This window comes from Antedon mediterranea, chromosome 7 (genome assembly GCF_964355755.1).
Source record: "Antedon mediterranea chromosome 7, ecAntMedi1.1, whole genome shotgun sequence".
NCBI lineage: Eukaryota > Metazoa > Echinodermata > Crinoidea > Comatulida > Antedonidae > Antedon > Antedon mediterranea.
In genome coordinates this window covers 11,628,139-11,655,509 of record NC_092676.1, presented here as the reverse complement: position 1 = coordinate 11,655,509, position 27,371 = coordinate 11,628,139, and the positions used below count along the sequence as shown (strand labels likewise).

The window sequence follows — 27,371 nt, the reverse complement described above, 5'->3', positions numbered from 1 at the left end:
AGGCTTCAACCTGAATTCAACGTTATATCAACGTTGAACTAATCACGTTGTATCAACGGAGGAAGATCGACGTTGGTCCGACGTTGATGTCGTGTTGTCCGACGTCGCGACCTAATTTCAACGTTGATTCAACGTCGGTATGCCCGCTGGGGTAGTAGTATAGTACTATATGTCGGGCTGGGCGCGCCTACCTGCTACTACTAGGCCTACTTACTATCTAGGCTTACTACTACTGCTACACTCTTCTATTCTAGCTAGTAGGGCTACACTATAGTATAGGCCTAGCCAGCTAGCTAGTATACAGACATACTTTTTTTAGAATAGAAGTCATACTAATTTACACACAGTATCAACCGTTAGTGTTTTACGATATATTAATTATTATACAATGTCAAGAAGTAAATGCTAGCTAACATTATATTTATTAATCAATGTTATACATGTACATTTTAATTTATACATTTTTACAATTTAATGTAAAAATACAAGTGCATAAGTGTGTTATTTGTATACATGTTGCAGACTTCTAATCTATATAGAATATTTTATTTTATGATTTTTTTTCTTTTTACCGTAGGATAATAAAAATCAGCTGTACCAAAAGACTTTCATGACCTTGATTGAACTTGCAGTTGATAATGCCGTAAGGGCTTGTGATTTTAGCCAAGAAATTCAAATACATTTTCAGGTAAATGGATTTATATAATCAAAATGTCCTACAATAAAACCTGGTGAATAAGAATGTTTAGTTTTATTTATATGATATTAAGAGAAACTGTGGCTGATATAATACTTTTTGTTTTTTGGTGCCCAATCTAGTTCCTGGTTGACATTTAATATTTGTTTGGTTTTTTTTTAGAGTGTATGGTAGCTGAATTATTTTGTCTTGCATAGCTTGTTGGCTCCTCAACAAACTGCAGCATCTGTTGAAAATAAATTTGCAATGATATAAAATATTAAGGTGCAAGATGTTATATATTTGTCTGTTACTCTACAGTATTATTTAATCGGGTCAATTTATGTATAGTATCTTTTATTCACATATTATAAATATTAATATAACACATTATCAAGGAAAAATTAAGCAGTTTATTTTGTGATGAACACTAATAAAATCAAGCTTATTTGAGCAATTGAATGCTGTTTAATTAAACAGCATTTAATTGCATTCAATTACGTAATTTCTGTGATTTTCCTTGAGAGCGAGTTTTTTTAATTAAACAGCATTCAATTGCTTAAATAGACTTGATTTTATCTTGTTTGACTTTAATTTAGTTCTATGTGATGAACACTAATAATTTCATTCAATAAAAATAAATTTAAAGGTACAGTTACGTAATTTCTGTGATTTTCCTTGAGAACGTGTTTTTTAATTAAACAGCATTCAATTGCTTAAAGATGTATTGTCCCCCAAAAAATGAAAAATAAAGATGAAAAAAATCAAATTTTGAATAGACCGTTTTGTAGTTAACATAAAGTTATTCACTTCCACCCAAAAAAAAATCCGAAAAAAAATATTGATTTCGCTTATAAAAAAATCAAAATAAGTTTACCATTTTTTCGAAATCATCGGCTCAGAAATTAGGCCGGTAGAGCTAACTCATACATATGCATGATATGTTAATGAGCATCCACACAGCAGAGATCTGATCTAACAATGGAGGATGCACGTTGTATGTACAACCACACCACGCGACTCGACTATGGGTTTCCCTGGCCTGTGATTGTATAAATATGTAAAGCTGAGCTGTTAATTTGTCGGTTAGTAGGCCTAGACGGTTATTTTAAATATAATAATATATATAACGCAATAATAACAGGAAGGTAAATTAATTAACTTAGCCTGGGATTTTTTCCGTTCAGGGCTAGGCCTACTAGAATAATTAATACATGCTGCTGCATATTACTAGGCTAGTAGCAAGCAGACTGTGACAATCGGGTCCCTGCAGAAGATGCCCAGCTAGGCCCTATACATTGTACTCTTCATAGACTGGCCTAGGCTATATGCCATCAATCTTAGCTACATTCCGAAAATACAGCCAGCTTGCTGTACCATATATATTTACAGTTGAAGCTTGTTTAACTAATTTTTATGATAAAAATAAAACAAACATTTTTCAGGGAAAATGGTTGCAATACAAGCCTGAAATTGAGAACCTTCCAGCAGCACTGTACAAGTAGACAGAGGGGAAAAGCCAGCTTAGCCATTTTACAACACAAACAATGTTCTCTGTACTGTAGTAAGTCAAATATTTATTTTCTCTTTTTATAAGTTATAACATTATAAGTAATGTGTTTTAATTACCATAGAAAGGTAGTATACTTATTTGACTATGTCAAAGTAAGCAATTTCACTAGCCCAATTTTGCACTAAATATGCATGATCTATTTTTTCCAGATTTTCATACTTTGCTTTTACTTTTTTAAAAGACGTTGAGCTGATGAAGACTGGAACAGAGGTCACCCAAAGACAACAATGATAGACTCGGTATTGGAATATGATTGGATATTGCAGGAAAAATATTTCTGACTCTCCTGCTGCATTCGGCCAATATGTTCTTGTCCAGCTTGTAAAATATTGTATAATTTTTTTTGTATTATATGTACAGTATATTATTTTGTAAACATAACATTCAATAAATAAAAAAAAACTACTACAACAGTACACAGGATAAATTCTTCAAATTTACTTACACTTCATAATTTTACTGTAAATATTACAGTGCAAAAGGAGTTAATAAAATATATATATACAGTATATCTTATTGAATTCCTGTATTGTTTTTTGTGTCAATTTGTCTACTATTATCAATGTGTTGATTGTGGCAGTAATTACGACAGCTATAGTCTTCTAAGATCGCTCACATCCATTACAAAGTGTCATTTTAATAGTAAGAAACGTTTCAATAAATTGTGAATGTTGCCACTGCACGATACATTTTATGTTTCTCACTACTTGCTCTTATTGTTCAATCAATCAACCTAAAAAAAAAAAGAAATTTGTGTCAAAATATCTGCATAAAATGTTTATTTGCGGAATGTTAATTTGAACCTATTGCATTTGATACAGAAAATATTTTTAAAATATTGCATCAGTAAAAAACATCCAAAACAATATTTAGATTTTCTTTTTTTTTTAATTTTCACTGCCGAATAGATAGTTGAAATCTTTAAAAATTAAACCAATTCATCATGATTAAAACAAAAATACATCCCTTCTGGTGGTGGTCTACTGTAGCCCTAGCTAGCAGTGTACTGCCTAGGCCTACTACACTCTACTTCTAGAGACAGAAGTAGGCAGCAGTTAGGCTACTCGAGACTGTCAGTGCTAGTAGTAGTAGTAGACTAGTAGTACAGTAGCAGCAAATACGGGCCTAGGCCTAGCTAGGCCTCTCCTGTTAGCGAAACAAAAACTCACCTAAATGAATAAGATTCAACATCAAAGTTACCAACTGTAATTCTAACTTAGCATTCTGCTAGCTATAGTTTTCGTGTTTTCTTCAAGATTCGTCTCGCATCACTACTCAACTCTCTCGCACGCATGCATTGCTATCGTTGTTGGCTGTTGATTTGGAAAGCATCATCATCCACACGATGTATCCATACAATATGAATATTTATGAGCTAACTCAGGTCAATGGTTAAATTAAACCGGAACACATTTGTCTTCCAGACAAATAGCTTCCGGTTGGTTAATTTTTGCATTAAATTGCGATTTTCCCGTGTAAAAAATTATTTTTTTCAATCCAAATTGAGGTCAAAGTGAATAACTTTTATGTGCAATTAAAATGGCCTATTCAACAAAAATATTGAAAAAAATTTTTTTTTTAGGGGGACAATACATCTTTAAATAGACTTGATTTTTTCTTGTTTGAGTTTACTTTAGTTCCTTGTAATGAACACTAATAATTTCATTCAATAAAAATAAATTTAAAGGTACAGTTACGTAATTTCTGTGATTTTCCTTGAGAGCGAGTTTTTTAATTAAACAGCATTCAATTGCTTAAATAGACTTGATTTTATCTTGTTTGACTTTACTTTAGTTCTATGTGATGAACACTAATAATTTCATTCAATAAAAATAAATTTAAAGGTACAGTTACGTAATTTCTGCGATTTTCCTTGAGAGCGTGTTTTTTAATTAAACAGCATTCAATTGCTTAAATAGAATTGATTTTTTCTTGTTTGAGTTTACTTTAGTTCCATGTGATGAACACTAATAATTTCATTCTATAAAAATAAATTTAAAGGTACAGTTACGTAATTTCTGTGATTTTTCTTGAGAGCGAGTATTTTAATTAAACAGCATTCAATTGCTTAAATAGACCTGATTTTTTCTTGTTTGAGTTTACTTTATTTCCATGTAATGAACACCAATAATTTCATTCAGTAAAAATAAATTTAAAGGTACAGTTACGTAATTTCTGTGATTTTCCTTGAGAGCGAGTTTTTTAATTAAACAGCATTCAATTGCTTAAATAGACCTGATTTTTTCTTGTTTGAGTTTAATTTAGTTCCGTGTGATGAACACTAATAATTTCATTCAATAAAAATAAATGTAAAGGTACAGTTACGTAATTTCTGTGATTTTCCTTGAGAGCGAGTTTTTTAATTAAACAGCATTCAATTGCTTAAATAGACCTGATTTTATCTTGTTTGACTTTACTTTATAAATAAATTTAAAGGTACAGTTATGCAATTTCTGTGATTTTTCCCTGAGAGCGTGTTTTTTAGTTAAATAGCATTCAATTCAAATCCCCATTTTGTAACCTTGAGTGCGGGTCCATTTAAACAAGCTGGGCAAGCTGTAAATTTTATTAATCTACTATGTATGTATGCATATTGTTTACTAATTGAATTTTAACCCTAAATAACACTGTATAAGTAAGTCTTTTATAAAATTTCAGTGGTTAGGCCTAGAGGTTCATATTTATTATTAGGATTTTTACAGGAACATTTAAAAATAGATTAGAAAAATATGGCATAAGCAGAATTATATCATCAATAAGAATATACAAAAGGAGCGGCGTGACGGGAAGAGAGACCAACCGGTGAAAAAGTACGGTCAGAACACAATTACAAATTTATAAGTTTATTTTTGATTAATTATTGTTATATATATATATATATAGGCCTATTACAAAGTGTTATTAAATTTGACGATATTTAGAGCATCGGCAACTTACCAAAGAAACGCTCGACTGAAAATTAACTTTATCCGATTTTTATTTACATCGACCGGGTTTAACGCTAAACCGCCTGTCCTATTCTATTCTGAATTGTACCACCAATAACACATGATATCAAAGTGTAAGATAAGACAAAAAAATCTCTCAGTACCAAATTTTTGGTTTGGCGGTATAAGGTACGACATTACATAATATTCAATAGTTTTGTAATTAATCGATACCATTAATTCCAACAAACAAATGGTAGGGCTACTTAAAATTATTTATGTGGTCCATAGTTACCAACCGTCTCGCATCGTTTGGGACAGCCGCATTCCAAGTGTTTTTTTTTAATGAAACACGCGTTTAAACCTAAGTAGGCCTATAATACGATGCGTTAATATGTTTTATCACAATTTGAGAGGAAAATGCATTCAAATTAATTGGTATATTTTAAAAGTATAGAACATTATACGAGTAGGCCTATTTATATTATTACACCACACATCAATAAAATACGTAATATCAGAGGAAAGTAACAATTAATGTGTCCGTGGTCGCTCGCCGTGACGAGGATGGGCCTATAACTATGCGTTTGTCATGATCGCAATATTACACATTACATGTGTGCATTTATGAAAGGTAAACCCAATTTTCTTGCTATTGGTTGGTGGATCAGTTCAATTTTTACACTCCAAAAAATGTTTTTTAATAAAATAATTTCAAGAATCAGCATGCTGAAAAACGTTGAATTATAGATTAACAAAAAAAGAGTAACATACAATCTAATAATATTTGCATCGCTTACCGTACCAGAATACAAGAGGTGCCATTCATCATGAATTTTACGTGCGAGAGTAATATTTCCGGCCATAGGAGTTCCAGTGAACTAAATTTGTTTCCGTCGCAAGCCGCCACTAAGGGGTGGGGGCTGTAAATACTTTGTGTCCGATCACGCCCCTCACCCCCTACAAAAATAGTCTGTCCCGCATTTTAAATCTCTCAGGTTGGTAAATATGGTGGTCATCGTTAAATTGGTTATTACAACAATTAAATACTTAATAATATAAGTACAACAAAACGAACTCGCTCTAAAAATAACAGAAATTGCATATTTAACTTGGGACTTTGTTTATGTTTAATTTTAGGTTTATTTTTTATTTATTTTATTTTCAATCTTTCTACATAGCAAAAAAACAAACATATAAGTATAACAGGGGAGTAGCGGAAAAGCAAAAGTATAAAACTGTCATCTTGTGATGTGCTTGACCAGCCCCTGTCAACTTGAACGATACAATAAAACCGACATTTAACAAATTTAGAAAAAAACATAGAAGAATAAGGTATAATAAAATGTTAACAAAAGTGTTATAAAAATGCAATTGCTATCTGAACAATCTGATTGTGTAAAAGTTAAAAATTCTGATTGTATAAAAGTTAAAAATTCTGATTGAATAAAAGTTAAAAATTATGAATGTATAAAAGTTAAAAATTCTGATTGTATAAAAGTTAAATTCTGATTGTATAAAAGTTAAAAATTATGATTGTATAAAAGTTAAAAATTCTGATTGTATAAAAGTTAAAAAGTTAAAAATTCAAAGTAGGTACAATCATGTTAATAAAAATATGAAAAGTTAAAAATCTATAAAATGTTGCTTTAAACTGTGTTTAAACTTAAAAAACGACTCTTCAATAAGATTGTTTCTGATCGTAGCACCAAGTTCTGAAAACATTTTAGGAAACCGTACTATCCCTGAGTATTTAAAAGCATTAGTACGAGCTCTACCATGATGAAAGGTGAGTATATCTAGGTGTCGATTATTAACTAAAAAAAAATCAACATATTCACTCATAAAATCAGATCGTGGAGAAATTATTATATTGGCAATGAATGTCATGTTTAAGAAATCACGCCTATTCTCTACTGACATTAGACCTAGCTCCTTTCTTCTATCTATATAATGTTGATCTAAATAACCTTTCTTCAAGATCATGCAGGTAGCTCTCCTCTGAACGGATTCTAGCATATTTATATGTTTTTTACGGTACACCGGAGAACAATAATATAAGCATGGCAGCACAAGTGTCTTATAAAGATGGAGAGCTACACTACTAGGGGCATTAGATGTGATTAACCGTATAAGACCAATAAGACGGTTACAATTTGATACTGCATCCTAAACTTAATTGTCCCATGACAAGTTACTTTGTATTGAGCAGCCTAAAATGTTTAATGAATCATTACAATCTAAAAGTGTATCAGAAATGCTGTATATAGGTTTGGGATATCCTCTTCTCCAAGTAAGTCGCATAGATTTGCATTTATTGGGATTCAGTTTGAGGCAATTTTTTTTTGCCCAAGAATCAATAGACGTTAGATCTGTTTGAATATTTGAGTCTGAATCCCTAGTGCAAACATTGCGAAAAATGAACACATCATCAGCGTATTGTATAATACTAGATGTAATGTATAGATGAAGGTCATTAGCATACATGACAAAAAGCAACGGACCCAAAACAGACCCTTGCGGCACGCCTGATTTAACAGGCAACCAGTCTGAAGATTTGCCTTTATATACAACACGCTGTACAAGATTTGATAAAAAAGAAGTTATCCAGCTTAACGCAGTGTCATTGATATTGAATGTCAACAATAGCTTGCGGAGAAGAATATCGTGGGATATGCCATATGCCATATGTTATATTGGAACACAATTAGAGCAGTAAAATGAGCATGCTAAAAAGATGAATCTGTCATTGAGTAAGATGAAACTTAAATTGAATTAAAATAGACATTCTTAATAATCATACTTAGAGATGCAAATCATCAAAATAATATTTATATGAAATTTAAACACTTTTATAGCCTATGCGCTGCATGTACGCCTGTGTCATGTTATGCTTTTAAAAAAGTATCCAGTATATGACCCGTGCCGGATATTTTCTTTTTAATACCCTCGATGGAAAATTCCCTTGATCATTTTTTATATTTATTAATTTATATCTCCATCTTTTGACCTCGTGTTATTTCTTATTAATTGTATATGGCAATTGAAATAAAGCCTTAAAGATGTATTTTCCCTTTGACTAATTCCAAAAAAATAAAAAATAAATATTTTGAAAAAAAAGTTGGTCATTTTAAAGTATCATAATAGTTATTAGCTTTCACCAAAAATTAGTTGAAAACAAAATCATTTAACTGAAATAAGACGTTTTTTTGTTCAAAAAATAACTTTGACTTCCAGTCAAAGTTTTCGATCAAAACATATCTCATAATGCAACGCACTTGTTTGCAATAGGTGTGGTGAATTTTGTCCAAGATGGGGAAATTTCTGTCCAGAATGGGGAAATATTTTGTCCAGAATAAGGACAAAAGCGATAGGTGGCGCTATAATCGTGTCCAAGATGGGGAAGCTGTCCAATATAGAGAAATCCGATTTGTCCAAAATGGGGAAATTTCTGTCCAAGATGGGGAAGTGGTGGCGCTATATCGTGTCCAAAAAGGGAAAATTTCTGTCCAGGATGGGGAAGTGGTGGCGCTATATCGTGTCCAAAATGGGGAAATTTCTGTCCAGGATGGGGAAGTGGTGGCGCTATATCGTGTCCAAAATGGGGAAATTTCTGTCCAGGATGGGCTTATGCTGTGTCAAAAATAGGCAAGCTGTCCATATAGAGAAATCAGATTTGTCCAAAATGGGGAAATTTCTGTCCAGGATGGGGAAATTTCTGTCCAGAATGGGGAAGTGCTGTGTCCAAGATGGTGAAGCTGTCCAATATAGAGAAATCCGATTTGTCCAAAATAAAGACATTTCTGTCCAAAATGGGGAAATACTGTGTCTAAAATAGGGAAGCTGTACAATATAGAGAAGGCAAAACATTAACACAACATAAGAAACTTTTTTTTGTTTTAAAAACTTTAATTAAGTTCACACTTCTAATCTGAAAACATTACAAAATGTACACAATAATAACAGTACTATGTTAACACTTTAAAAGTACATTTGAAGTGGAAAAGTGTTCTATTAATTAAATAATTAACACCGTTATCAGCTAATTTTAAGTATAATAAACATTTAGTGAGGGATGTGGTTCCAATTTACTTCTAAAGTAAATTTTCACTGAATGTATACATTTATCTGACGTTAAAAACTACAGTATATTATATTAAATTCCAACCATAAAAACCACAACAGAAGGTAGTACCGTCACCGCCCTTATTATACCACATCAAGAAAGAGTACAGGATATTTATTAATATAATTAATACAGGTTGTCACTTCTTTTTTTTTATCATCTTCAATTTCTTTTTATTTCCTTCTCTATCTCTACCTTTTTATCTTTTTTTTAACCTTTTTTTCGACCACAGACCACGAGTATTAATCTATCGTCCCACAGGTAAAATTCAGGCTCAAAATAGGCTCTTATCCCCTTAAAATAATTACGGTACTCAGCCTGGAAACAGTTTCAAAGTACAGGTTGGTAAATATGTGACACCTTTATCAGCTATTTTTAAGTATAATGAACATTTATTGAGTGAAATGGTTCCAATTTACCTCTAAAGTAAATTTACACTGATTCTATACATTTTTATCTAACGTTAAAAACTACAGTATATTATATTAAATTCCAACCATAAAAACCACAACAGAAAGTAGTACAGGCACCGACATCATTATACCACATCAAGAAAGAGTGCAGGATATTTATTAATATAATTAATACAGGTTGTCGCTTCTTTTCCTTCTTTTTATCCTTTTTCTTTTTTTTATTTTTTTTCTTTATTTTTTATTTTATTTTTTTTACCACAGACCGCGGGTATTAATCTACCGTCACATGCAGTAATTCCACATGGAATTTCGACCACATGATGGAATCCTTGAGTTATTATAGTAACTCAATGGTTTAAAATCAAACGTACACGCCGAATCATTAATTTCCAGCTATAAACAAAGTGATATCATTGACAAATCGTGCAATATTTGGCCTAATTTTTCTCATTTTACAATAGTATACGAGTGTTTGCATATTAGTAACATTAGTGCTTTTAATTGCGTTATTTCCTACTCCAAATAGGCATAGTTTAGGGCTAATAATTATGTTGATATTAAAATATGATTACAGCCAGTGCTTCGCATTTTCTGTAAGGTTTATCATGCTCAATTAGATTTATTTTTTTGTTACATTTCTCTCAAAAACTTTGTGTCTATACAAATGTTATTAGTGAGCAACTATTCTATCAATGTGGATTCCTTTAAATTTACCAGGGAGTGAATTGCTATGCTGATTTATTATGTCTACTTATGTTAATCGTTAAAAACTACAGTATATTATATTAAATTCCAACAATAAAAACCACAAAAGAAAGTAGTACCACATCAAGAAAGAGTAGGCCTACAGGATATTTATTAATATAATTAATACAGATTGTCGCTTCTTTTCCTTCTTTTTATCCTTTTTATTTATTTTTTTTTTCTTTCTTTGTTTTTTATTTATTTATTTATTTTTTTTTTACCACAGACCGCGGGTATTAATTAATAAACAATCAATGATTACAGTAGCCTATTCAATACAAACATTACATTACAAAATCTACCGGTACTGACAAGAGTTCCTCTTGCAAAACTTTATCAGTGGCCCTACGAATAACAAATAACCAATCAAAAGCACCTGTTAATACAAAAAAAAAACAATGAAAATGATGTGACTACTTATTCTAATAAAATTACATAGAATTGTAATAAAATGAAAATATTTTACTAGGATATGGATTTATTTATTATTTTATCATCAGGATACGGTGATTGTTTTTTTATTTCAAAGTAAAATACTCAAATTCACGTTTATAGTTCATTAATTAAATTAATAGATAATAATTTTATGTGCAATAAATTAATACGTAAAAGTAAAGCTAATTTTATTCAAGAAAGTATAAAAGAAAATAAAAACGATGTAAAAAAACATGGGATACCATAAGATATATTATATCGTCAAAAAAGAAAACTCAAACTATTCAAACAATTTGCAATGATAATGGCGATGTCCTCTATAAAGCCAAGGACATCGCAAATGAAATTATTACATTTTTCTCAAATATAGGTTCAAATCTTGCATCACAAATACATGAGCCGATAAATGATATAAATTATGATGAAATCGATGCTTTCACCGAAAATAATTTTGAATTCGAACACATCACATGTGAATTTGTATATAAATACTTAAATAATCTTTCAAAAAACAAAGCCACTGGTCATGATAACTTACCACCGGGCATTCTAAAACTGTCTGCCCCGATTATATCCCCAACAATTACAAGAATCATAAATCACTCCTTCACAACATGTAAATTCCCAAATACGTGGAAAATAGCAAAGGTCACGCCAATTTTTAAGAATGGTGAAAAAACTAACCCTAATAATTATCGTACCATTTCCGTCCTACCTATACTTTCAAAAATAATTGAACGAGTCGTTTTTAATCAACTTTATGCTTTTTTGAATAATAATAATCTGTTATGTATAAATCAATCAGGTTTTCGACCATCATACTCAACATCTACTGCACTTACAAAAGTGACGGAAGACTGGTATAGTGCAATAGACGAGGGTAAGCTGGTCGGAATCTGTTTACTAGATTTTAAAAAGGCCTTTGATACGGTAAACCATAACATACTATTAAGCCAATTGAGACTTTATGGTTTAAGTAAATATGTTTTAAAATGGTTCGAGAGCTATCTGTCTGAGCGAAAGCAATTCACAAATGTAAATAATACATTGTCTGACTATACACACATCCAATGTGGAGTGCCTCAGGGGTCAATCGTGGGCCCACTTGCTTTCCTCTTATATATAAATGACCTATCGAAAGTTGCAAACAAATGTAAAATAAGTATGTATGCTGACGATACTATAATTTATTGTTCTTCAAAAAATGAAAATGAAATATACCAAAGTATAAATGAAGAACTTAAAAATAAAAAAAATAATAAATTGAGTCTAAATGTCTCTAAATCCGAGTTCATGTTGATCGGATCGACAAACCGATTGGCAACCACCAAAGAAAAAAATAGATCAGTTAATATAGATAACGATGTTGTACCACGCGTTCTATATTGCAAACATCTCGGTATCATAATAGACGAACATTTATCATGGAAAAATCAGATTGAATACATTCGAAGTAAAGCTCTAAATGGATTGGGTATGCTTAGACGATGTAGCTATTATTTTCCACAAAACACATTAAAACATATTGCAAACTCTATTGTAATACCTTACTTGAGCTATTGTAACATAATTTGGGGAAATAGTAGTCAAACTCTAATGAAAAGAGTTCAAACTATCCAAAACAGAACAGCTCGAATCGTGTGTGGTCTAACATGGGACACACACCTAGTAGTGAGGCACTAAGGCAAATTAATTGGTCACCTTTATTTTATCAAGATAGATATGAATGTTGTATGGTTATATATAAGGTTTTGACAGATAATGCCCCACCTTACCTAAATAATGTATTTACATTCAATGATATAAATTATAATCTAAGGAACAGTGATACACATCTATTCATCCCAAAGCCAAAAACCGATTTTAAAAAACGAAGTCTGTCTTATCGTGGAGCAATTATATGGAATAGTCTCAATGTTGATACCCTTCCAAATTCAGTTAAGTTGTTTAAAACGTATCTGAAAAATGCATTGTAAAACATAATGGTATGGTAATCTACGATCTACATCCAACTTTTAAAATGGCTAAATACTATGTAAAATGTGTGTTTTATCACTATTATTTTAACGTCAATGAAATCCAAAAGATTTATTATGTATTACAGTTGAATCCCCATGAATTATACACATCGATAAGGGTTCCCGTTTACACGGGAAGTACCGGTATGGTGTACCCTAAATAGAGGTGTCAGATGAAGGGGATTCTGCTGTAATTTTGTTTCTTTTCAATTTCAATTTTTTTCGTTTCTGTTGTATTTATATGGTGTTGATTTTGTTTTGTTTTGTAATACAGTATCACGAACTTGTGTAAAAACAATCAATATTGATTGAACGAGTTGTACTGCACATCAGTCTCGTGTCTAAATAAAGTTTATATATATATAAATAAATGTATTTTATCTACAAACATGACTTAGGTGTTCACTCATATTTCGGCCTGCCACACACTCACATGAACGGGTATGAGACGCTGATATTGCCAGCTAGATTTTATTTATGATTGAGGCCTTTTTCCTTCCTCAGCCTAATCAATATTGGATAATTGTTTTATAATAATTGTATTGAACTTATATAGTGATTGATTAACCATAAATAGTTAATAATAATAATATTTAATAATTAAATTGTTTTTAACATCATGGGGAAACGAAGATGTTAAAAAAGAACAAAATAGATTAAAAACAGGCAGAGATACATATTGTATACAAAAAGCCTAACAATTAGTACTAATTATTGATGAGTTACTACTAATAATGATAATAAAAAAAACAGGCTTAATTTATAATATTAAAATAACAAATAAAACCGTAGTTTTCAATATAATGACTAATCATGGCTTTTTTTTAATGATATATACATTATGACTCATTTTGCGCACCATATATTTGTAAGACCGGACCATATTTGGCGGCCAAAAACAGTCCTACTACCCGGACCGATTTTATCCTGGCCGGACCAGTTTTGGCGGCCAAAATTGGTCCGGCCGGACAGGTTTTGGCAGCCATAACCATAAATGGTCCTCCGGACTGATTTTGGCAGCCAAAACTGGTCCGCCGGACCGATTTTGGCCCGGACTGATTTTGGTGTGACAGGCCTACTGTACCATACGTCTTAAATATTAATTGAATGCTTCCATAACTGAGACATTCCCTATTATATTGGATAGTCTCTATATGCGGGACAGATTTTCGACACGATGTAGCGCTAATCTTGACAAAAACTTTCCTCGTTTTGAACATTTCTGAATTTCTCTACATATTTGACAGTTTCTCTTTTATACAATTCGGAAAAATTGAATTTATTAGGCCTTGGATACTGTAGTTTCTCTAATTTGGACACAGCACTTCTCTATTCTGGAGAAATTTGTCAAAATTATATTTTTCTGCTGAAAATGTCTCTATTTTAGAAAACACTTTGGACAAATCGGATTTCTATATATTGGACAGTTTCTCTATTTTGGACACAGCCCTTCTCTATTCTGGACAAAATTTACCCATTTTGGACAAATCGGATTTCTCTATATTGGACAGCTCTATTTTGGACACAGCACTTCCCCATCTTAGACAGAAATTTCCCCATTTCGGACAAATCGGATTTATCTATATTGGACAGCTTCTTTATTTTGGACACAGCACTTCCCCATCCTGGACAGAAATCCCCATTTTGGACAAATCGAATTTCTCTATATTGGACAGCTTCGCTATTTTAGACACAGTATTTCCCCATTCTGGACAGAAATTTCTTCATTTTGGACAAATCGGATTTCTCTATATTGGACAGCTTCTCTATTTTTGACACAGCATTTCCCCATCCTGTACACAAATGTCCCCATTTTGGACACAATATAGCGCCACCACTTCCCCATCCTGGACAGAAATTTCCCCATTTTGGACAAATCTGATTTCTCTATATGGACAGCTTGCCTATTTTTGACACAGCATAAGCCCATCCTGGACAGAAATTTCCCCATTTTGGACACGATATAGCGCCACCACTTCCCCATCCTGGACAGAAATTTCCCCATTTTGGACACGATATAGCGCCACCACTTCCCCATCCTGGACAGAAATTTCCCCATTTTGGACACGATATAGCGCCACCACTTCCCCATCCTGGACAGAAATTTCCCCATTTTGGACACGATATAGCGCCACCACTTCCCCATCTTGGACAGAAATTTCCCCATCTTGGACACGATTATAGCGCCACCTATCGCTTTTGTCCTTATTCTGGACAAAATATTTCCCCATTCTGGACAGAAATTTCCCCATCTTGGACAAAATTCACCAACCCGTCTCCTTGTTTGGCTTCTCGACTGTATGCATAATCATAAAACTTCCTTGCGATCTGTGTGAAAAAACACCTTCTCAACTGTGACGAGTTGTAAACAATCCCAATTAGCATCATGCATAATGCATACTCGTGGTTTGAAATCTTTGTTTACTTTCGCTCGCGACGATTTTTCAGACGAAATGTAATCAAATTAATTTACCTGTTAATTACGTAAACTTGTCGTTTTTGGCTCGAATTTTCGACATTACTTTGATATGGCCAATTTAGATTTAGAATATTTTGACCTTCATTTTTTGTGTTTCAAGGGACAATACATCTTTAAATCATACTACAAAAGTACACCGTAATTTATCAAAGTAGAAATGTACGGTGGCCTATAAGTGTCACGGCAACTTTCATAAAATATCACGGCAATTGTTTCAAAAAAAGCCACGGCAATTTGAAAAAAGCCACGGCAATTTGAAAAAAGCCACGGCAAATTAAAAATAAGACATCACGGCAATTTAGAAATAAAACACCACGGCAATTTAACAAAAATACCACGGCAACTTAAAAATGAAACGCCACAGCAAATTAGTATTGAAACACCACGGCAAATTACAGAAAGCCACGGCGGAAGTGAGTTACAACGGCGGAAGTAAAACCCCTGGAATCTTCGATTTTTTCTGAGGTAAGTAATTATTTGTGCATTGATGTAAATAATAATTAATATATTAGTGTATTTAACTGCAGCAGTTACGACGTACGTGTTTATTGCACTCTTCTTGAACTGCCTAGGCCGGGTTTACAAGGTAGGCCTAGGCACTACATTCTACAATGTTTTAATATTTTTACAGTAATCTTTTTTTTATATTAACATTAACAAGTTTTTTTTACAGTAGGCCTAGCCTACTGTATACTCTATCTAGGCCTAGTAGCTAGGCTAGCTTTTACAGGCCTAGCTAGGCCTTAGACTTAGTAAAACTAGGCTAGGCCTAGTAGTAGGGAATCGCTAGGGGGTGTCACGAAACCTAAGACCACGAAAGCTAAGACCCCCTAAGACCTAAGATCACGAAAGCTAAGACCCAAGACCTAAGATTACAAATTCTAAGATATACTACAGCTTAAAAACAATACTTGTTTATCCATACATAATTTTAAACACAGTAGGTTTCATTTATTACCATAAATAATTAAATACTACCGCAAAACATAGATAAACTCACATTATTTTCGCCCGTTGAGTAAATGTATATTTTTTCTTTACAACAAACAAACTTGACGGGTTGTTTGTTGGTATATATTTACTCCATTGTGTTGGTTCAGAGGATGTTTTTCTTACGCACCTGCCTTTCTTGTATTTTGACTCCAAATTTGTTGACTAACTTTATCCTGAATACCACACTTTAAAATTAGGATTTATAAGTACTTTCAGACGGAGAAACACATAAAAACAAATAAATAAATCCTTTAAATTGATGATTTTACAGACATGTTTCTTTGTATACTGTAACTCCTCGAGCTCCCCCCATGCAGTGGGAAAGCCACTCGACAAATCGAACAAATTTTCGTCTAAGAGAGGGCGCCGTATTTTTTCAAATTTGTTCAAAATACAGAAATTTGTAGGGTTCAGGAGAAAGGATATCATGTAAAATTACTATTAAAAATAAAAAAACTTGAAAATGGAATATATTTTCAAAGGATTAAATTATATGGTAACAATTTTTTAAAGAATTTTCATCCATACAAAAATCTGAAATTTAAGGGACAATTCGTGTTTAATTTTTTTATTGAATTAGTGCCTTAAAAAACCACTTAATTAAAATATTTATCAAAAATGAACCACCTCGAATTTAAAATCCCTGTTGAACAAATTTATAAACTACATTTTGAAATATTGGGATTAAAAATCGAGTAGTTGGGACGCAAATCCGACTATTCAAACTAAAGTACGTTCATATTGCATCGCGCCGCCTAGCGGGTTCCTAGGCCAGGTTGTTTACTTTTTCCGCGGTACCATCATGACATGTGTTGTATCGCGCGCAAGAACACGAAGCTATTCGGTAACCACCTACACCGTGGAACCGAGGCTATCAGATAGCAGAAACAGTCAGTGAAATAAGAAAGAAAAAAACTCAATATTTATACTGATCAAGGCATGTAGCCAATATTTCGCTATTTATTACATTAGATCAGGTAAATACGTTATGCCCTGGAAATAAAACCTCCATGGACCATATGATATATAGGCCCTATACTATAGTAGTAGGCTTAGCTAGCTAGCCTATTAGGCCCCCAACACACACAGGAGCCTCTGCAGCTCGCCTACTCTTACTAATAATAATAAAGGTCATCACACAAAATAATTAGGCCTAGTCTAGCCCATGGAGTTACAGAATAAACAATTTTTGATACCTCCAAAAAGATGTACTAGCCTAGAGAGTAGACTTAAGCCCCTTTCTCACAGATGTGTCTGCAATATACCGGTACGGTGCTGGAGTCGTGCCGGTATCGTTACCGGCATATACCCATTCTCATCGGACTATCGTGCCTGAAATATAACCGGTATATACCGGCTTTCTGTGAGAAAGGAGTCGGGCATACTCGGCCAATAAAAAGTCTCTGACAAAATAATTATTGAGGGCGTCCTATATTGTTATTATTTTTGTCTAGGGATATATGGCGGCGAATGTTAGGTTACAGATTATTATCTTCCTTTATAGCATATTTATGCAATACATGCTATGTACAGTATATTGTGCATATATTATACAGGTACAGCAATTAATTAGCCGTCAATCGGCAATCTGTAAAACACCTTAGAAGGCTGTACAATTTACAAGGCGACGAAGGGTCAGGCTAGTTAGGCACCAACAAAGAGCTATATGGCCTAGGCTAGTAGGCCTGCTATAGATTATGCTACAAATTTCTTCTTGTCCCCTTATTTTAAGCAGCTCTCTTATCTCATTATCCCTCCAGTTCGACATTATTATTGTTAATTGAATTGAATCGGCGCCAAAGTGATACACTTGACCGCGCAAGGTGTCTGAAGCCTCGACAAGGAACCCCGGAATATAACGGCGTTACGTTCTCACAGAATGCCCGTCTGGCATTGCGGGGAATATCCCTAGAATATTACTAGGTCTAAAGCAGGTCATGTTGATGCCGGCATGGTGCCGGCATGATGCCAAGACGACCCGTTCTCACAGAAAACCATACCGGCATGGTAATGGTATATTCCCGCAATATTCCTGGCACTCAGCTCTGTGAGAAAAGGGCTTTAGAGGCCTATTCTTCTAAGTTCTAACTAGGCCTACACACACCTCACCTTGTTTGTTGTTGCACAAGAACAACATTTTTAATATTTTAATAATAATAATATTCAGGTAACTCACTTTAAAGTTAAAAATTCTATATTCTATATCATTAAATACAAATTTATGGTAAAGCCTTGGTTGGCATTTTAGGCCTATATATGTAATTATAGTGTAATTAATAACTTCAATGTTGCAATTAATAATTTAGCCTGTCTAAACAATCAACATTCATTTTCCACATTCACAATTTTTGATATGAATGAACACAAATTTTCTATTTAGAAAATTTGTAATTTCATTTTACACACTTGCTCCTTGTTACTGTTTTATTACTTCATTATTACTGCATTATTTTAGAAAATGGTTTGTAGTGGTAAACAATCTTATTCTTATGACAAAACGCAATGAAGATATTATTAATTTCTGTTGTGACCTGTAGGTTTTGCTTCACATTCACCGCTGATATACTTCCATTCATTTCATGTAAACCTAAAAATGATCATGCATGCTCAATGTTTTTGTTTCTATGGAGCGCCAAAAGAGCAACTATAATAGTACAAGTATAAAAACAGAAAGAAAACGAAACAAATCATGATTTTTAAATTAAAATTTATTTGCCAGTATTTATTTCTTCGTACTTGCATGATTATACTATTATCATTATAATTTTAATTTTACATTGTTCCATCCACACTGTAGATGCACTCCACAGAGTTTTCAGCCCTCTATATAATTTTTGCTCTTTTGACGTTCCATAGAAACAAAAACATTGAACATGGTAGGCCTACTGCTACTGTACTGTAGGCTAGTCATGCGAAATTCGCAAACAGTTTGTGTGCGAGAAAAACGTCTGTAAAATGATCAATTTAAAAATGTATTTGTTACTTTTTATGTGATTCTTTTTCATAAAAGTGCCAATTCTAAGGTGTGGTATTCAAAATAAATGTTGGGAGTTAAAATACAAGGCAGGTGAGAAAGATAAATATTTGTAATCTTAGGCCTTGGATCTTAGCTTTCGTGATCTTAGGTCTTAGGGGTCTTAGCTTTCGTGGTCTTAGGTTTCGTGACACCCCATAGCTAGGCTACATTTCTATAAATAAATAATAAAAATAATAATAAAGCTTTAGCAGGTTTTAGGTTGTTGTCAGCAGGCTTAGGTCTAGTTTAGGCTTAATAACGGCCCTATGTCTAGGTATGAATTATAGCGAATGTATACTATATATATAGGCCTAGGCCTAGTAGGCATAACAACATGGATGGTTTGGCTAATAATAAAGAGGCCTAGCCGGCACTACTATACTTTGACACCTAACTGGGCATAAGACGGTCACTCAACATCACAATCGCTCAGCAGATAATTGTTTTTAAATTGGGTTAAGCTTGTGAGATGTGGTGCAAAGGGTACCCGGTGCAAAGTAGCACTAACCAGGTCCAGGCAGTTGCATTGTCAGCAGGTAAGTGTAAATTAATTGTTTGATACATACAGTACACAATATATTTTCTATTTTCAGGAACTATTATGAATATGTGAGAGTCTTGGTTGTGAAGGTGCCAAGAAAAAGTGACCATATTTATAGGCTGTATAGGCCGTACACAGTAATGCAATATGACTGGCAGGGTAAACAGTGATCTGGATGAGACAGGAGAAGATGAAATTGATGAAGACGGATTAATCAAATATTATTTTTTCAAAGGTTTTATATATGATGAAATCTGTTTGTTTTTGTTTTTGTCCAAGTATCATGGCATAGAATTAAGTTTAAGTACGTTGAAAAAGAGGATAAAGCGTCTAGGACTTAAACGTAAAAATCCAGATTATGATATTGATTTTATAACAGAGTCCATCCAAACATTACTGAATGGACCTGATAGTCAGAGAGGTTACCGTTCAATTTGGCACACACTGCAATTAAATGGTATACGGGTACCAAGATTGGTTGTCGAACAAGTACTACGAGAGCTGGACCCAGATGGTGTTCAAGAAAGGGCACGCCATCGACTAAAAAGACGAGTTTATCATAATCCCGGACCGAATCATTCGTGGCATTGTGATGGGTATGACAAACTAAACCTTTCGGCTTTCCTATTCATGGTTGTATTGACGGTTGGAGCAGGAAAATTATTTGGTTATATGTAACCCGCTCAAATAATTTACCCACAAATATTGCAAAATGTTATTTAGAAGCAGTGGAGAAAGCTGCAGGATGTCCAATTGACTTGGTTACTGATCGTGGAACAGAAAATGGTTTAATGGCTGCAATGCAAGCCTTTTTTAGAGATGATCAAGGTAGTCACCGTTATGTTCCTTCGCCAAGGAATCAAAGGATAGAAGGATGGTGGTCTTTTTTTAGACGAAGTCACACACATTGGTGGATTAATTAAAAAGAACTTTGTGAAAATAATGTTGTTGACCTTACTAATTTACTGCATAAGGAGTGCCTGTGGTTTTGTTTTAGTGATTTACTACAAGAGAGCATTGATGAAGTTAAAGAGCATTGGAACACTCACTATATTCGCAAATCACGACATGACACTGTACAGGGGCGACCTGATTCTTTGTATTTTTTACCGGAACTAATTCAAGATATGTGGGAACGTGTCATCGTTAAGAACAATACGAAAGATGCTAACACACATGAAAACAAAGAAATTATTAATGAAGAAGTTTCAAGCTCGGAGGAAAGTACAGGCAGTGAAGAGGAAGACAAGGAAGAAAGTGAAAGGCATGAACTTCAAGAGAAGCAAGGCAAGATCACGGACTTCCTTAAACAAGCCTCAACCAGCGAGAAGAAGGTAAAGGGAAAAGTGATTAACACCAACGAACAAAAGGATGACGAGGAAAACATCTCTCCTACCTTGCCAGGCTCAAAGAGAAGAAGAAAATCCAGTAAAAGTAAAAAACAAGTAACTATAGAAAAGTGAGAGTGTTATACTATAATAGTTGTGCATGCTACTTTCGCTATTTTCCTTTAATACTGGTATTAATGTGTGTATGTATAATTACCAATGGTTCTTTAAATAAACCGATCAATGTTTAATTCAAATTTTCATTGTATCTCGTTAAATATACGAGGTTTGCGTGATAATACCAAGCAATTACAAATTGAAAAATGGTGTAAAGATCAAAAAACGGATGTGGTACTGTTACAGGAAACACATCTTACACAAGATTTATTTAAAAAATTCAAATCGATTTGGAAAGGTGATTGTGTACATAGTATTAATAACTCGACTAGTGCAGGCGTGTCGATTTTATTCAGAAAAGGTTTCAATTATAAAGTGATAAAGCAAAGTGTAGGTAAAAATGGGAGATATATAATTATTAAAACAGAAATTAATAATAAGATGTTTGTGTTCATTAATGTATATGCCCCAAATAATAGCAAAATGAGAAGCACATTCTTTAGAGATTTAAATAATATCATTTCAAATTTTATTGATCTTGACAGTGATAGAATTATTTTGGGGGGTGATATTAATTGCGTACTTGATAGACGTTGTGACCAAAAAATAGTGCTGATAGAAAAGACACATCTGTGTTTACGGTTAAGCATTTTATGAACAAATTGATGTTAAAAGATGCATGGAGAATTACAAATCCAAACAAAATACAATTTACTTGGCGTAAAAAACATAACCAAATTTATAGAAGACTAGATTATTGGTTTACCTCTAAAAATATTGTTGAATACAATGAAATAATATCATGTGATATTAGGCCAGCAATACTAACAGATCATCAAGCAATATCAATTAAAATTGGGTTACATCAATCTAAAAGGGGTCCTAGCTATTGGAAGCTTAATAATGATTTGTTGAAAAATATGGATTATCAAGACCATATTAGGGATATTATACATAATACCAAATACAACGAAAGGATCCTTAGCCCTGATTTAATTTGGGAAATTATAAAAGTGAAGGTTAAAGACTTTTCGATTTTTTACAGTAAAAAAATAAATAAAGAAAAAATTAAAAAAAAGGAAAAGCTTCAGAAGCAATTAACAATTCTAAATGAAGCAATTGACCAGACTTGCACACGTGAAAATGAATGTATTCTGACTGAAATTGAAGAAAAAACAAAAGTTCTAGAAAAAATTTATGAAAAGGAGGCGAAGGGTGCATATTATATACGTTCACGACTACAATGGATGGAAGAAGGTGAACGGAGTACTAAGTATTTTCTTGGGCTAGAGAAAAATAACGGTACAAAAAAACATATAAAAAGTATAAAAAAAGAAAATGGGACAATATTAACAAAACCTCAGAAAATCCTTAGTGAAGAAGTAAATTTCTTTAAACAATTATATAGTAATAAGGATATTCCCTCAGCGGACATAAACAAATACTTAAATAATTCAAATGTATATATTTTATCAGAAGATGAGTACAAGGTATGTGAAGGCCCAATAACAATAGCTGAATGCGAACAAGCTATTAAAAAAATGAAGCTAAACAAGGCTCCGGGATGTGATGGATTGCCAGTGGAATTCTATAAATTATTTTGGAATGATATCAAACATATTGCTTGTAATGCCATAAACGAATGTTATAACAAAAATGAAATGAGTCACACGCAGAAACGCGGAGTGATCAATTTACTTTATAAAAAAGGTGACAAACAAATTTTAGAAAACTGGCGGCCTATAACTCTATTAAACACTGATTATAAGATGTTAACTCATATATTATGTACAAGATTAAAAAAGATTATTGCAAATATAATTGACAATGATCAAAAAGGATATATTAAAGGGCGTTTTGCGGGTGAAAATATAAGATTAATTAATGACATTCTATTCTATACCAAAGATGAAGATATTGATGGTGCAATGTTATCACTTGACTTTAGTAAAGCTTTTGATTCTGTGAATAGGGAATTCATGTTCAAAGTATTAAAGAAGTTTAATTTTGGAGATTCTTTTCGTAAATGGGTATCAACAATTTATAATAATACCGAATGTGTAATTGTAAATAATGGATGGATTTCTGAAAGTTTTCAAATGAATAGTGGTATAAGACAGGGTTGTCCTTTGTCAGCGTTATTGTTTATTTTAACTGTAGAAATCATGGCCTGTAATATAAGAAATGATGTGAATTTTGTAGGCATAGCTGTCCCCGACCCGGTGCAAAATGAAGAAATACGCATCGCCCAATTAGCGGACGACACAGTTATCTTTACTGGGAATGAGGATAGTATTGAGATAGGTTTAAATATTGTTACCAACTTTTGTAAAGTATCAGGTATGAGCCTTAACAAAAGAAAAACAAATGCCATGTGGATTGGTAGAAATATAAATAAAATTGAAAAACCATGTAACTTAAATTGGGTTAAAAAACCAATTAAAATTTTAGGAATAATGTAGGTTATAAAAAGGATGAATGTCAAGAACTAAACTGGGCTAATAAATTGTTAAGTTTAGAAAGACTACTCAACACGTGGAAAGGTAGAAACCTTACATATTTTGGAAAAGTTACAATTTTAAAGAGTCTCGGTTTATCTAAACTAATTCATAACGCCTCTATAATTGATGTACCAAATTATGTTGTTTTACAGGTGAATAAACTGACATACGATTTCCTATGGAATGGAAAAGGGGAAAAAATTAAAAGAAAGACATTAATTGGCAAGCTAAAAGATGGAGGTATTAATATGCCGGATTTTGCATTACAGGTCAAAGCGCTCAAGGTTGCGTGGGCGAGAAAATTAATATGTAGAAAGCATGTGAGATGGAAGCTATTACCAACATATTATATAAATAAGTTTGGAAATGAAAGATTGTTCTTTAGTATTTTTTACCGGAACTTCATGGGGGTACTTCAAACTTGCTACTTTCTATTACAGAACACAACAAGATATTTGCGAAGGAACATTTGATTGAAACAGAAGAAAATAATATTCACAATGACTATTTTATCTACATCATGGAAACATGTCAGTTCCAACAACCTAGTAATTGGCAAGAAGCACTTAGGCTTTATAATTTAATTGTATGGTATGCTGTTAATGGTGTCAATTGAGAATATACCTGCACTAGTTCTAGTAGTTTTAATTTACAATAAAACTGAAAATGTTGAATAAAACCGAAAATAATTCAAGTATTGAGTTAGCAAATTATTGTATTGTTATGTTTTGCTTATAACAGCTTATCAGCTTGAATGGAGTGTTTTATAATGTACTCATATTATATGTTTCACTTATAGAATGGATTTGGATAAAAATGGCCTATTTAAAGTTTAATTTTTGTAAACATATTCATGAAATAAACATGAATAACTATACATTAGTTGTTGAGTAAACTCTGCCTATTCATTTATTATTTCAGTAATGCATTTGAATAATGTTATAATTGTGACGTCAATCATTACTGTTTTAAAGTATCGTCTGTAGACAGTTGATTCAAGACTATGAGAAAATATATATGGTGTTCATTTTAATTATATGTAAAACAATGTAAAAATGTGGTCTATTTATCAAGTAAGTAATATGACTATAATGCATTGCAACATGTGGTTTATTCAAATGTGTACTACTGTATTCGTTACAGGCCAAGAGGAAACATTTTCTAATAACTTAGAAATACAGTGGAAAAAACACTGTAAATATATGCATATTTTTTTTTTACGCAGAAACTTTAACATATTAAAACACTATTCATCTTTTATTATTTAAAAGAAGCACTGATTTTAATTTTGAAATTTACCTCTTTTTTGTTAATTATGCGTGCTGGTACTAATTATTATACTAAACAGGATTTCCATTGCCTAATTATAATAAAATGATTGGAAAATTAAATAAAACATTAGCAAGTCATCAAACGTAAAACCATTTCAAAAAAAAACTTTTAAGTCATAATAGAATAAACACTGTTTATTATAAACAGAACTAGAACACAATAATAACTCTGTAATACAGTGCTAATGCTTGAAAAACATGAACATATGTTGGTCAGTGGCAATCTATAAAGAATGTATAATTGGCTGCTTGTTGTTTAATTAAGACTTTGCAAAAGATTGACCCTTGCAATAACCGAGTATAAAAAGCTTACGAAATTCCTCTTCTCTGTGCATGTGTGCAACTGGTAATGTTAAGTCTCTGCTACAAGCACCAACCAATGGGAAGCATACTGTATGCTTTGGGTTTCGCAATAGACATTCATGGTCGAATCTTGCAGTTATAGATGGTCTTTCTCTTCCCATGACATTCTTCTGTCTCTGACCAGTCAGCCATCCCATAACACCTGCTACACTGAGGTAGGGTTTTCAAATTCTGCGTCTTCAGAACAACGGCCTTCTTCATTGTCCACATTCCATGTCACAGAAGCATGATAGCCGGTCATATCAGTGTCTTCTAAAGACATCAACAAATCTTGAAAGTAATCCATAATAGATTCTTCACGAGTGCGCTTCGACGATCCTTGCTCCGAGTGAATGGGTTCTATTAAAGAAAAAAGATAGTTTGCATCTGGCTCAAGGTTCTTTTTGAACTCTTAAGCTTGCACAAGCATCTGGATAAGCTGATATAATTTGCTGCAAATCATACCTATCAAAACCGCGCTTGAATTCATTCATGCACAAAGCACGTTTACCCACAAACGCGACTTTAACTGACTTTAAGATATCCTCTACATTTTTTTCACCAATTATCCCTGTATAACCATGCTCCAAAATTGTGTCGACATGGGCATGACAGTCATTTCTGATTTTACTTAGAGTATCTAGTTCATAGGCAGTTAAGTCTTCATCTTTTATATCCTGCAAATCAACATCTGCATATAAACACCTGTATGCACATCGATTGAGAAAACATGGGATAGGACCACCCTGCGCTATTGAAACGGAGACTATTTCTCCGCAAGTGCGGAAATTACCATTTTGGATTTGGTTGGTTGAATACAAAGGGCTTCCATATGGAAACATCTGTGCAGCGATGGCGTCTAAATTATTTTCCAAAAATTCCATCGACAATGCCCCAGAGTCGATTCCTTCTTCGCCGCTAAATTTTACCCTAAATTGCGACATGATATCTGACTTTTTTGATTCCCGTTGCCACAGAAAAAGTTGTCTGTTAAGTGGAGCATTTCTTCTGCATATCAAAAAAAATTGTTTACTTGAATCAATTCTTGTATTTAACTGCGCGCATACATCTTTCGCTGATGTCACAACTTGAAGATTTTGCACGGCAGTTAAGGCTGTTGTGTCAAATTGACAAAACTATCTTTCTTCACTTCTGACTGTATGTCTTCATCTCCTTCATCATTTTCCTTTATATCAAATGATTCTCTAACGTACCCTTCTTCATGTTGGTTCAGGTAAAATAGATTTTCATTATTTACATCATCATTATCATTTTCCTCACTGTCATCACTTCTTCCTTCAAATGATTTAAAGTCATCCTCATGACATACATAAAGAATTATTCTCTTGAAATCCCTTCCAAGTTCGTTTTTGTATTTTTCTAGTTGAAAGAATTCTTTGTAATTTCCTGGTATAAATCGAGCGTAGCTGTTATCTTCGTAAAGTAAAACATAGCTGCTTTTGCTGTCAAACTCTCTATCGAAAGCAGCCAATTTTTCAATAGCCCTTTCAAGAACAATCGGATATGTGGCAGCCTTGGGCAACCTAATCGGTAGTCGTTTCCCTCTAGAAGCTTTGAGCATTCCGTTTTTTAACAGCTTAAACCCAATGTTAATTGTTACTTCTTCATCTAATTTTCTTGACTTTTTCCTTGGCATTGTGACATTCTCTTTTGATGTTTTAGCTTTTAAAAATCAAATGACATGGTGGTATCTGTCTGAGAAGGCGAAATACTGGTGGAGCAGGTGGGAGATTGAGATTCAACTTCATTTGAGAATTTTGGTGAGCAGTCAGATGGTCGCAATTTTGTTT

At 33.0% G+C, this 27,371-nt stretch overlaps 2 long non-coding RNA genes across 2 annotated transcripts; one reads left to right on the top strand and one right to left on the bottom strand.

Moving 5' to 3' along the window:
- The first annotated feature begins 1,718 nt into the window (after positions 1–1,718).
- On the top strand, positions 1,719–2,760 carry LOC140054697 (uncharacterized). Its single transcript, XR_011846559.1, has 3 exons — positions 1,719–1,761; positions 2,122–2,240; positions 2,431–2,760. It is a non-coding gene; the product is annotated as an uncharacterized lncRNA (long non-coding RNA).
- LOC140054698 (uncharacterized) lies at positions 2,237–3,514 on the bottom strand. Its single transcript, XR_011846560.1, has 2 exons — positions 3,419–3,514; positions 2,237–2,982 (listed from the first exon to the last, which is right to left on the bottom strand). It is a non-coding gene; the product is annotated as an uncharacterized lncRNA (long non-coding RNA).
- Positions 3,515–27,371: the final 23,857 nt, after the last annotated feature.